General features: G+C 46.5%; 1 protein-coding gene across 2 annotated transcripts in view; it reads right to left on the bottom strand.

The window, feature by feature from the left end:
- Positions 1–12081, bottom strand: part of Znf697 (zinc finger protein 697) — a 40639-nt gene extending 28558 nt beyond the window's left edge. Inside the window, exon 1 of one of the 2 annotated variants that reach the window (XM_050124785.1) lies at positions 11957–12081. The gene's annotated coding sequence lies outside the window, so the exon portion shown is untranslated. The remainder of the gene's footprint in view (positions 1–11956) is intronic. The other variant, XM_050124786.1, reaches the window with a different exon arrangement.
- Between the last annotated feature and the right edge of the window lie 227 nt (positions 12082–12308).

Here is a 12308-nt window from a genome sequence, read left to right as displayed (position 1 = left end):
GAAAAAAAGCTGCCTCATTTCTGCTCATTTATTTAGCCCTCTTAGATCTGTCTGATATTTGATGGCTTAAGATACTTGTAGCTCATTACTTCATTTGTTAAGTTTCCTGCTAAAAATACAGACAGGGGTGCCTCTTTCACAAGCTTCATAGTCCAGAATTAATAGTTTCAGATGTATCTTCAGAGGTTCAGAGTTTGTCTTCTAAAATGTTCATGCCTTTTAATCTAAAGTCATAGCCTTTTACTATGACACCAAGGTATAAATCTGTTCCAGCTGTCTTACAGATACATGAAGGTTCCTGGGGAAAGTTCTGCTACTGTATCAAGAAATCTGGTCTGGTGAATACAGTCTGCAGAGCCTATTTTGACCCCACCCATTTTCAAGCCCACCAAAAGATGACCTCTCCCTAGAGATGCTCGAGACCACTCCCATAGGGCATTTAAATCGTACCCCAGAGAATAAACGTGGTTTTCCAGTCTTCCTTCCCCATCTCCTCTCTGGGAGACTGTGGTATCCATTAAACCTGGGCTTTTTCCAATTAGGTTTGACTTGATCTGACTTTAATTATTGCATCAGTGGAGAGATTTATCATGCTGCAAAAACTTTTCAAGTACCCAGCATACAGGCTGGAATGCTCCCATAATTACACTGTGGAAGCAGAAACCTGGATAGTTTTCTGCTGAAAGACTACATTTCCAGGCTTCCCTGTGGACTACAGAAGCCATTTCCATCCCATAAGGGTCCACATCTCACACATTTTGTCCATCGTACTCGTGGGTGGCAAAGATGCCCCCTTACTACGAATAAACATGGTCCAGCCTAAGGTCAAACCAAGCCTCTCCTTCTCTCCCTTTCCATCTCCCTACAGCTACCTCTTAATAATGTAACATATGGTTCAGTACATTGTAAAGGGATCAGGACCTCAGAGCTTGCACCCACACCCAAAATGTCTTCAACAACAGAGGCAAATAACAATTGCCTGCCCTCAAGGTCTCCCGAACTGACATACAGGATGCTGTGAACATGAGAGCTTTGCACCTATGCCTACCATCCGACAAGTATGGGACTTGCATGCCAGTTCAACTAGCCATGCCCTTTACCTTGGCATTTAACTCTTCCTCTCAGCAAAAGATAATTCCAGCATCTACACGCTAACCACTCAGGTTCCCTCTTTAAAGGAGGCTGCCAGATACTCTGTTATCAAACTCACACGTTTGGCAAATGATTCAGCATATCCTAGGGGTGTCCTTCAGTTGGCTTTATATCTGTAGAGTCAACAAATGATTCTATTAAATGATATTCCAAGGCTTTGGATTCTTCAGGAGGAGAAGACTTAGATGAGGGGATTCTCTCCCACCTGGGCTCATCTGTGGTACTTTGAGATCATAATCAAATCTCCACACAGAGAGATCCAGGGTCAGTGCCTACAACCTGGATCCTACAAGCAGTCCAGAGGCTTTGACAGTGAAGCTTACGGATGTTTTCTAAGAAATCCCCAAAGCCATTCTCTGCTAAAGCTCATTTAATTTGGTTATCTGCTTTATAAATTATGCCTCCAAACAGTCAATCTATTTTTAAATAGAATTATATTAAGAAATATGCGTACTGCTGCTATGCGTGGTGACCTGGAGATTCGTCCTTCAGCAGAAGGAGCAAAGAGTTGACGTTAGCATTTGTTGTTAATTCAGTCTATGTTGTAAATTATTTCTTAGAGATTTGGCATGGCTGACTGCTTTCATCGTTCATATCTGTTGATTGAGTGTACGGAAGGAGGAGGCAGATCTGTAACAGTTCTGTTAATAGGGTTAGGGTTAGAAGACTTGGTAAAGTGATTCATTTACTGACACAGCAGCCATTGACTCTGGTGGTAACTCAGGATGTTCTAGAACAGTGGTTCTCAGCCTGTGGGTCCAAACCCCTTTGGGGGTCGCACATATCCTGCATATCGGATATTTACATTATAATTCAGAATGGCAGCAAAATAATTTCATGGTCAGGGGTTGCTACAACATAAAGAACTCTACTAAAGGGTCACAGCATTAGAGAGATTGAGAACCAGTCTTCTCAAGTGTTCTAAAGAAGTGCCTTTGGAGAACCTAGACAACAAAGAAGACCCAAAAAGAGATGTACATGGATCTAATCTACATAGGAAGTAGAAAAAGACAAGATCTCCTGAGTAAATTGGGAACATGGGGACCTTGAGAGAGGGTAGAAGGGGAGGGGAGAGAAAGGAAGGGGAGCAGAGAAAAATGTATAGCTCAATAAAATCAATTTTTAAAAAAAAAAAAAGAAGTGCCTATTGAAGATAAGGCAAAGCAGTCACTGTGTCTGGAGTATGTTCAAATTGGAAATTAAAAATTATTCTGTTTTGGGAAATATAAATTGCAATTAAATTGTCTCTTGGAATATAGGTAAACAATTTGGTAATTACAGAAATATATATTATTATGGTTTCAAATACTGATTCTGGTCACTTAAAGTAATTGTCCTATTTTTAAAAAATTTTACCTTATCGAATTATTTCTAACCAAAACTTTTGTTTTACTTAAGATACTATTTTTGTTCCTTAAACGACAGTTGGTATTGTTGATATTGAAAACAAATATGTAAAGTTCATCACACTTAAGAGCAAGAAATACGTCTTAGGCACATTCTGTTCGGATTCGTTCCTTGGACACTGATTTTAACTGACTTTGTTTACACAGCTTCCAGGTGCTTGTTGCCTAGGCAGGAGTCTGACTTAACAAACAGCTGATTACAGTCACTCTGTCCTTCTACAGAACTCTAGTACCTGACCCAGCCAGTGTTCAATTGCCTCCTAACTGCTATTAATCTTGATATAAGAGATTTCCTAGAGCCACTTTGTCTATTAATGCTCCCCACAAAGTTGTACAGTTGTTACCTCCTGATGCTCCCCTCATTGCCTTGAAGCAGTGACCAAGAGATTGACACCCCCAAATCCATAAAAGCAGTCTGGATGATCTAGGGAACTAATAGACCATGGGCCACCCAATTCATCCCTCTTTTTGCCACGCTGGACATTGTTTGGGGGGGGGGGGACTCAGAACTAAAGCTGTGGGACTGGAGCCCCCTTTCATCAACTAGCCTCCCAGTCTCCGCAGCTCAGGTCAGCTTAACACCCTTCAGGACCTGCCGACTCTGTGCCTGCTGCAGTCCTCCAGGCTTGAGAAGGACTGGACCCAACTACTGGGGTGAAATCTGCGCCATCTCCACGGAAGATGCTGCTTCCACACCAACAAATGTTAACTGGTTTGAGATGGCACCTAGAGACAGGGACCAGGAAAAAGTCAACCCTACACCTCCTCCTACACCTCCTCCTATGTATGGGCTTCTAGTTCCCTCCCAGTCTGGCTCCTCCTCTGGATCAATTCTTTCCCTCTTCTTACCCCCTATACTTAAGTTTTTACACTGTCTTTTAAATATTTTCCTTATGGAACTTCACTCTTTACCCAAACAAAATGTCCCACGTCCGATCTCCCAATAGTTTTCACCCTGCAACAGCTCCTTCTCTTCCCAATACATTTACAAAAAGACCTTTCAGATGCTACGGAGAAACTCTGGCTAAAAGGGACCGTCATCCACCCCTTTCACACCAGTCCAGACACAATCTGTCACATTACTCTTCTAGTCCCTCCTGTTGCTTTCCTGTGATGCTCTGTAGCTGCCTGTTACTTCGGCTAGCTCATTTTGGTGACAGTGGGACCAGTCACTGTCACCCTGCATCAACTCTATGTCCACTTCCTGTCATTGGCCCACTTGGTCGGCTCCACCTCTACCCCTCCCTATGCCTAACCTTCCCAGAAAATCTCTCAGCTTTAATCTGTAAACAGTCATGTATTTACAGCCCTCTAGTGATTACTTCCCAAGTCTCTACAGGAACTGCAGGAGAACAATAGCATGATCCACTACGGCTGATCAAGTTAAGGCTCTCCCCTGCTGTGTGACCAGAAGACCCTTTCTCAATGGACCCAGAACTATCCCCTCCAACACTGCTGTACCATCCCTACCCGTTTTTTTGGTTGTTGTTGTTGATATCCTCTCAGAGTCAGGAATGATAACTTCCTGCTGAAGGACTACACTTCCTAGCTTCCCTCATGGACTGCTTAAGTCTCCCTGGCCCTACAATGGGCAGCATCCCATCTTTCTCTGTGGGCATCTGGCCATCTTCACACATGGATGACAAAGGTGCCCACTTGCCATAAGTGGACATGGTTCTGCCTAAGGTCAGACCAAGCCCCTCTTTCTGCCTTCTGTCTCTCTACAGCAAAATAATCTTCCAATCTAATCTTTTAAATAATCTAACAGACAGTAGGATCTCTGAGACTCTGGCCAGCTACTCTACCCAGATCAGTGAGCTCCAGGCTCATTAAGAGACCCTGTCTCAAAAATTAAGGCTAGACAGATGGCTCAGTAGTTAAGAACACTGGCTGCTCTTCCTGTGTACCTAGGTTCTATTCCCAGTCCCCACACGGTGGCTCACATTCATCTGTAAGTCCAGTTCCAGCACTTCAGAGTGAACCAGGCACACATGTGGTATGCAGACGTACAGACAAAATACCCATACACATTAAAATAAATAACTTTTAAACCATCACCGACATTTGTTTAAAAAATTAATCAGATTTTAAACAACTAATGCTGTAGGAAGTCTTACAGCCAGTGGTTACCCGCCCACTGGGGCTTGGCCTCTTATACTACCTAAGCTGATGTAGAGCATGATAGAGAGCTTTTCCGGACCCTCTGTTCTGGCTGCAGGATTCGGTTTCTGATCACCGTTCAAGCAGAGGATTCTGATTTGTGAGTCTACCCTTAAATAAATAACCATCTATTTCTCAATTCTGAGCTAGTGTGGGATGTCTTTAAGCATCCTTCTTCATTTGGCGCCCAATGTGGGGCCCAAACCCACACCCCTAAGAGTAAGAGTTTCATGCTAGCCAGGCAGCTGGGACAAACAAGTGGCCCCTCCTCCAACAAACCAACGAAGATGCCCAGCATCCACCTCTGGCCTCCACACAAGTATACACACACACACACACACACACACACACATACACACACACTTATCAACACGAATTTAAAATGTACAAAAGATATGAACAGGCATGTACCAAAGAAACCATGCAAATGGTAGATGAACCTATGAAAAACTGTTCTACATCACAGGCTCTGGAGAATGGTGGCAACCTAGCTGAGAGACACTGCTCCCACCTTCAGGAATGTTCAAACCTAAAACTCCCAGCACCCTGTGCTGATGGAAACAGAGCAGCAGCGAATGGCACTCTCCAGTGGGAAAACACAGCATAGTCTTCACAAAGCAAGGCATATTCTTACAGTAAGACCCAGCATTTACATGCCCTGGTATTTATCCGAGCAAGACGAAAGCCTGTCAAAAAACAAAAACAAACCAACAAAACCTGCATATAAATCCTTACAGCAGCTTTGATCTCAGACTTAAACTTGGAAACAACTGAAATGTCTTTCACGAATTGAATGGATAAACTGTGGCATTCCAATGAAATGAATTACACACATATGCAAGTACACAGGCACACACACATACATACACTTACCCACCCAGCCTCCCACATACTCACATAAACACATCTACCAATCTGTATTTAAAGAAAATGTGTATTAATGAAAGAAGCCAATATAAAAATGACTGCATGCTTCAGTCCCATCTCTATGACTCTGGAAAGTGCAAAACTATGGAGAGAGTTGGAAAAAGCAAACCAACCAACAAAACAGCAAAGATCAGTGGTTGTCAAGGATTTCAAGGGAGTGATGGACAAATGAATAGAAAACAGGGCCGGGCGGTGCTGGCACACACCTTTAATGCCAGCACTTGAGAGGCAGAGGCAGGCGGATCTCTGTGAGTTCAAGACCAGCCTGGTCTACAGAGCTAGTTCCAGGACAGGCTCCAAAACCACAGAGAAACCCTGTCTCGAAAAAAAAAAAAAAAAAGAATAGAAAACGGGTGATGTCGGGGGCATGACAGTGTTCCGTGCACTATTATAATGGTACTCAGGTCGTTACATGGCTCACAGCGTGCACACCACCCAGAGGAAGCCAGACGTGAACAGGAGACTTTGGGTGATGAGCAGTAAGGGTAGCTTACCAAGTGTAGCAAATGCAGCATGCTGGTACAGGACACTGAGGATGGAGGAGGCTGTGACAGGGTGGGGGCAGGAGGCACATGGAGACTCTGTACCTTATGCTCAACTCTTCCATGAGCCTGGAAACTGCTCTAAAAATGTCCATTCTTAAATTATGTACTGTTGCATATGCTGCATGTGTGGTTATTTTTTAGCTCAGTATATAGGCATTTGTTCATTCCCACATTTCCACTAGGCCAGAAGAGAAATGAAATGTTTAAAAATATAATGGGTTTAATAAATATACAATCAATAAATATGTATTAAATGTGCCCAAACTACCATTCTTCCAGGTTCTGTGTTGCTAGAGATTATGTCTAATGGATTTATATCAAAGTCCAGTTTTCAACAGCACCCACCATTGTTAGAAGAAATCTTTATTAGTATCTGCTGAGAAGTTACCAAAAAGGCCCAGGGAGAATATGTGTTTCCTTACCAAGGTTCCCAAGTATGACAGCAAAGCAAAACCGTCAACAACTGAGAAGAGCAGACGTTTCTGTAACGCCTTTCACCAAGCGTCAAGCGAAATGTGTTAGCCACATGGCAATGCGTGACATTTCTTAGAAATAAAACCCAGGAAGAATGGTTGCTGCCTTGTAATTCACAACAGGATCCTGGCAAGTGTCACAGAAGGCCACATGTATGTAGCACACCTCCTTGAAGAAAGGCCACGCCTAGCCTGCGAATGCGCAGAACATGACCCGCTGTGTAGATAGACGCGGCTATCCCATGAACTGCCTGTGGGAAGGCAGGTTCAATCTCGTGACAGCGGACGGCCCTGTCCACTCGTGGAGGAGAGGCCGCTCCGCATCCATACTTGCTGAAGTAAAGCCCAAGGCCCCCTCACTCTTCCGGAGGCGCTATCAGAGAAGCTCCTTCACCCATCTTTCCTTTCTGTATTTCCTTCCCCGCTGGCGCTTAGGGAGCCCCTATGATTTTCTCAGATGTACGATAAAAAGGCTTTTCCTATTTTCCTAGTCCCAGTGAAGGTGGACAGGCCAGCAAGGGTAGGAACGAAGCAGTGACCGCACCCACCCAACCTGAAATCACCAACCTCCTCCATCATTCGGAATGATGTTGGCACAAACACACGCAAGCACGGCTCTGCTCTGTACCCTTCCAGCCGGAACTCAGCAGTCAGTTGGGTTGAAAACATGAACGATAACTAAGAAAGGAAACTTCTTTCTTGTCTTCCGTCTACAATAAAAGCCACCTGCTAATAATAAAATGTTCCATGCCTCCATTTCTGCATTTTACCCAGGACTAACGGTTCACCATGAGCAGACTTCTGAAAGTCCGCCACACGCCAGGCTGTGTTCTGGGCATGCAGTCCCTGTCATGCCAATGAAACCCAGGCATTCCAGGCCATGGAGACCGAAGGAGAGCTAAGGACGACCTGGTGTGACCAAGCCAACCTACCCAGAAGGGAAGAGACTTAGCCTGGCGGGGACAGAGAAGAATTCAGATAGACTGGAAGAAAACAAAAAACAAAGAAGAAGGATTCTGGCCAAAGTTCTGTGCCCAAAGGCCTTAAGGATTCTATTCTATTATAAATTTGGTCTTTGCAACTGATGGCCATAGAAAATTAAAGACAAGAAAAATGTGGTTTATTGTTGTTGTTTAGCTTGTAAAGGAAAACTTTGCTTCTCAGGATGAGGACCAGTAGAATGATTTTATAAGCCCAACGATGTTCCTGGATGGAAACCTGCAAATGTGGAGGGCTTTAGAGGAAGAAAGGACGGCAACCAAGTCCCTCCCACAGAAACCTTTTTTTTTTTTAATGTTTTTTTCGAGACAGGGTTTCTCTGTAGCTTTGGAGCCTCTCCTGGAACTAGCTCTTGTAGACCAGGCTGGGCTTGAACTCACAGAGATCCGCCTGCCTCTGCCTCCCGAGTACTGGGATTAAAGGTGTGTGCCACCACCGCCTGACCAGAAACAGTTCTGAAAGCTGTGGTGATCGGCAGACCTACATTCCAGTGCATCTCCAGGGCAGAAGCTGGGGCTCCAGGCAAGCTTCTTGCCGTCGCTCTTTCTTCTGGTTTCCTCATTTTTAGAATGGAGATAATGCTGATAACGTCAGTTATCAGATGAAATAAAGCAATGCATGTAAACTGTCTGGTTTCTCCCGTGTACGTGTGGAGGTGCACATCCAAAAACACGTGTGTATGGAGGCCACAGGACAGACATGGGTGTGATCACTTAGGTGCTGCCCATTTGAGCTAGATCTCTCAATAAGCTGGAACTCACCAAGCAGGCTAGACTGCCTGGCTTCAGGGATCCTCCTGTCTCTGTTTCCCCAGTGCCAGGATTACATTGCATGCACAAATACCACTATGCTAGCTTTTTTTAAACAAGGGTTCTGGGGATCAGATTCATGTCCTTGCACCTGCAAAGCAAGCACTGTACCAACCAATGCATGCATGTCCCCAACCTCGAATGTCTTAGTGTGAGCACTGATGTATTCAATAATGTAATGATTATAAGTCACATGAAAAGAAAGCAAGAAAAATGCACAATTATTTGGCATTGGGGAGAAGGAAACAAAGTTTGAGGATGTAATCTGCCCTGTGCTTCCATGTACTACATTTTGGCCTTAATAGACAACTTAGTCTGTAAGAAGGAAGAGGCATGTTCGATGCCCGCCTCAGCTGCAAAGAGCTGGGCAGTCTTGCCTTCTCGTAAATGCTTTAATACTAAGGAAAAAAAATCACCTTCCTCCATGCAGACCTACAAAAATAACTGGCTATGCACTTGCATTAATCCATTCCATATGTTGCTAGAGTTTGAAATTCAGGTTGGCGAAGAAGCCCAATGACACGGTTCTCACGAACATCTTTTACTAGACACCATGACAAACGCTTTCAGAGTCTCTTGAGCCAGGAGAAAGGAAAGGTTTCGGTATGCTGCGACCTAGAGCTTTTATTTCCTGTCACAATGAGTCCACCCAAGTCTATGAGAAAGATTCTGTGACTTTACTATAGAAACCAAGTAAGAGATAAAATAAGCCGTACGTGGGCCCGGGATGTAGCTCAGTTGGTAAAGGGCTTGCCAAGTTTGCACCAAGTCCTGGTACGGCATAAAATTAGGTGTCCTGAAACATACCTCTAATCTCAGCATTCACAAGACAGAGACAAGGATGAGAGCCGAGGAGCTGTTCCGTCATCATTGGCTGCACAGTGAGTTAGAAGGCAGCCCGGACTTCATAAGACCTGATCTATAAATAGAGACAAGATCGTGTATTCTTTCATTGCTCTCATTTATTTATGAACTTCAAATCAAACATCCTTCGTGCGTCTGTTATAAAGCATCAGGCAGAAAAAAAGATATCATTGTCCTCAAGGGGTTGACAACTGAAAGGGAGAACGAGATGAGAGTTCTCACAGGCTGGGAGGGATGTCACCAAAATACAAACTGCGATGAAGCTGAGATTAATACCAACTTGGAATTCTTGAGAGGCTCCTATGTGGGAGTTATGGATTGGGATGAAAATAACAGGAGGCAGTGCAGGAATGTGCTGCAGGCCCTTGGGTTGACCTGAGGAACCAACGCTCAAGAACGTGTGTTGCGTCTTGGGATGAAAGCCGTTTGTTGCAAGAGACCAGCAGATGATGAAGAAACAACGGAGGAGTGGGCAGACCCTGGATATGAAGAACTCTGAATGCCAAATTTAGTTGTTAAGCCTAGTCAACTACATGAACACTAATAGCACGTGGGTATACTCAGAAACCTGCCAAGAGGCAAAGAAAGGAGAAGCAATGCCTCAGAGAGAACGTCTCAAATGGCTCTCAAGTCACCCACACGGACCTGCGACCTGGACTGCTGCGTGCTACCGGAGCTTTGTGTGCGTTCTCCCTTTGGAAACAGACAAGCTCTTTCTTGTCTTACTGTATCGTTTTTAGTAACCAACTTTTACACTTTCTCCTTCCTTCCCCCAGGAGAATAAAAAATTAGGCAGACAAGCAGATTCCGGAGAAATCCAAAGAGCTTTTGGCAGGAGGCAAAGGAGTGTTATGCAAATCCATCAGCCTCAGACTTGCAGCCTCCAGTGAGGTCACCCTGGCCCCTTCAACCCAGCTCCATCCTCTGAGTTTTCTGATTTCTTGTCACTTGCTCCTTAGCTCCAGTAGTTTTTGAATGACATCACGTTTGTCTCCTGCATGCTCTAGAAGGCAGTCTTTGGACTTTCCCTTGGTTCAATCTCAGGTTATGTCCTTCTCTCTTGGGCTGTCAACTTTCCTCCAAGCTCCTACCTCTAACACACGTAGTCAGTGTGAGCAACCGGAGACTTTTTTCAATAAAAGCCTCTTTCTTCATTTGATCCTAATAGCATTGGCTGCCTACACACCTCCAGTTAGTTCATTCCAACTTCGTTCATGTTTCATTTAACTAGTAACACAGGTGGAAAACCTGTCTCCTGCTTCAAGCCATTTACCCAGGGTCCAGAGCATCCTTCCTCCTGTGAACTTCAGGTAATCCCTCCTCCCTACTCAAAAGACATTCATTTGGCTTTAAAGTGTATTGTACATTAAGTAATAATGATGTGTTTCCTTAAGGGAGGGGGTACACCTGGATATCCGTGTAAGAGCAGAAAGGCGACAGAGGCAGGTGAATATCCGTACAGGCGTCTCACTCTAGCTGTGTTCAAACTTGCCCACTTGTCCACCACAGCCCTCAGAGACCACGGACTTGCTAGCCGTTGTCTCACCGCGTTTACCACAGCAGTCTCTTGGGGAGAGACCCACTCTCTGGGAACGCTGACAGCGAACTGTGCCTGACTCAACAGGCAGGATTACAGAGCCATCAAATTAAAGTATGTCTCGAACTCATGTGGCGGGGCAGCTGATTCCCCCCGGGGGGGGGGTAAGAAAATGGAAAATCATGGAAAGTCCCAGAGGAAGTCGTAAAGTCCCATTCTAGAGGCCCGCTATTGTGTCCTCTGACTGTAAGATACACCCAGAGCCCGTGTGTCATTGCTTCTCTTCCCCCTCCCTCGTCCCAACATATGCCTCACCCCGGGCCACCTGAGCCTCGACAAGCCCTCTGGCTGCAGGTTCCAGCTCTGTCCACCGCCTGTTCAGGACAAGCCAATGTGAAGATTTATAACTGGGGATTCTAGCAACGCCAGACAACGACCCCTCTTGGGCCACCAGCAGCTGCCTAGCCCTGCCTTCCATCCGCAGGTCCTCATTGTGCCTTTTGCCCGGTCTGATCGCAGCCCCTAAACGGTAAGGGGTTGCGATAATCCAAGTCGGGCACAGATGGGAGGATTGGGGAACAGACGTGCGTTTCACAAGGACCCAAATTAACCTGCTCTCAAAGTCCCCACCCTCATCCCCTTTCCTCACAGCAGGGCTGGGGGGCGCTGACAGAGCAGGCAAAGGGAGCGCGATCTCAGCTGGTGCACCGCTGCACACAAAGCCCTTCACCTTCTGCTCGCCTGGCAAGCTCCTCCCTGGGTTTGGTCTCCCAGGGTCTCTGATGCCCCCTTCGGTGGTCAGTGGGACGGTCCCACTCGCTCTATCAGCGCAGTCTCAACCTCTTCCTCCCCGCCCCTCACCGCTGAGCCCAAAGGGAGCTGTGCTCGCTTTAGGGATGTGAGGGCTCCTCAGGCGTCCACGGTTCCTGAGCCCACGGGATGGCAGACCGCGGTCCAGTGTGCGGGACACAGCTTCGCGCGGCAGCGCAGCTACAGCAGACATCCCAACCCCCGAGATGGTCAGTCCCAGTGCCCAGCTCCCCATCCCCGAAGCGGGCGCGCCGAGACACAGCGGCGCTCCTACCTGCGATGCGCCGGGCGGCTCCGAGCGCAATGCCGGAGCCTGGCGCCCGCGCTCTGCCTGGTGCGGCGGCTGAGCGGCCGCGGGCTGGCACTCGGGCTAGCTGCCCGCTGCCTCCTCGCTGGGGCTTCCTGTGGGGCTGGACAAAGGACATTTCCTGGGAGGAGCAGGGAATGTTCCCAGCATGCCTCGATTTGTAGTTCGCGGGGACTTCCTGCCACCGCAGCAGCTGCAGGGGCCCCTACTCGGACCCCAGGACTGGAGGAGGGGCGCTCGTTGCGTCTCTGGACATTGCTGGACTGGAGTGGCGCGCGGCTGATGGCTGACCCACCGGACGCCGCTGACAGAGCCGCGG

The sequence above is a fragment of the Alexandromys fortis genome, unplaced genomic scaffold (assembly GCF_014885135.2).
Source record: "Alexandromys fortis isolate MF-2015 unplaced genomic scaffold, M_Fortis_MF-2015_v1.1 scaffold_235, whole genome shotgun sequence".
NCBI lineage: Eukaryota > Metazoa > Chordata > Mammalia > Rodentia > Cricetidae > Alexandromys > Alexandromys fortis.
This window is presented reverse-complemented; position numbering and strand designations above follow the sequence as displayed.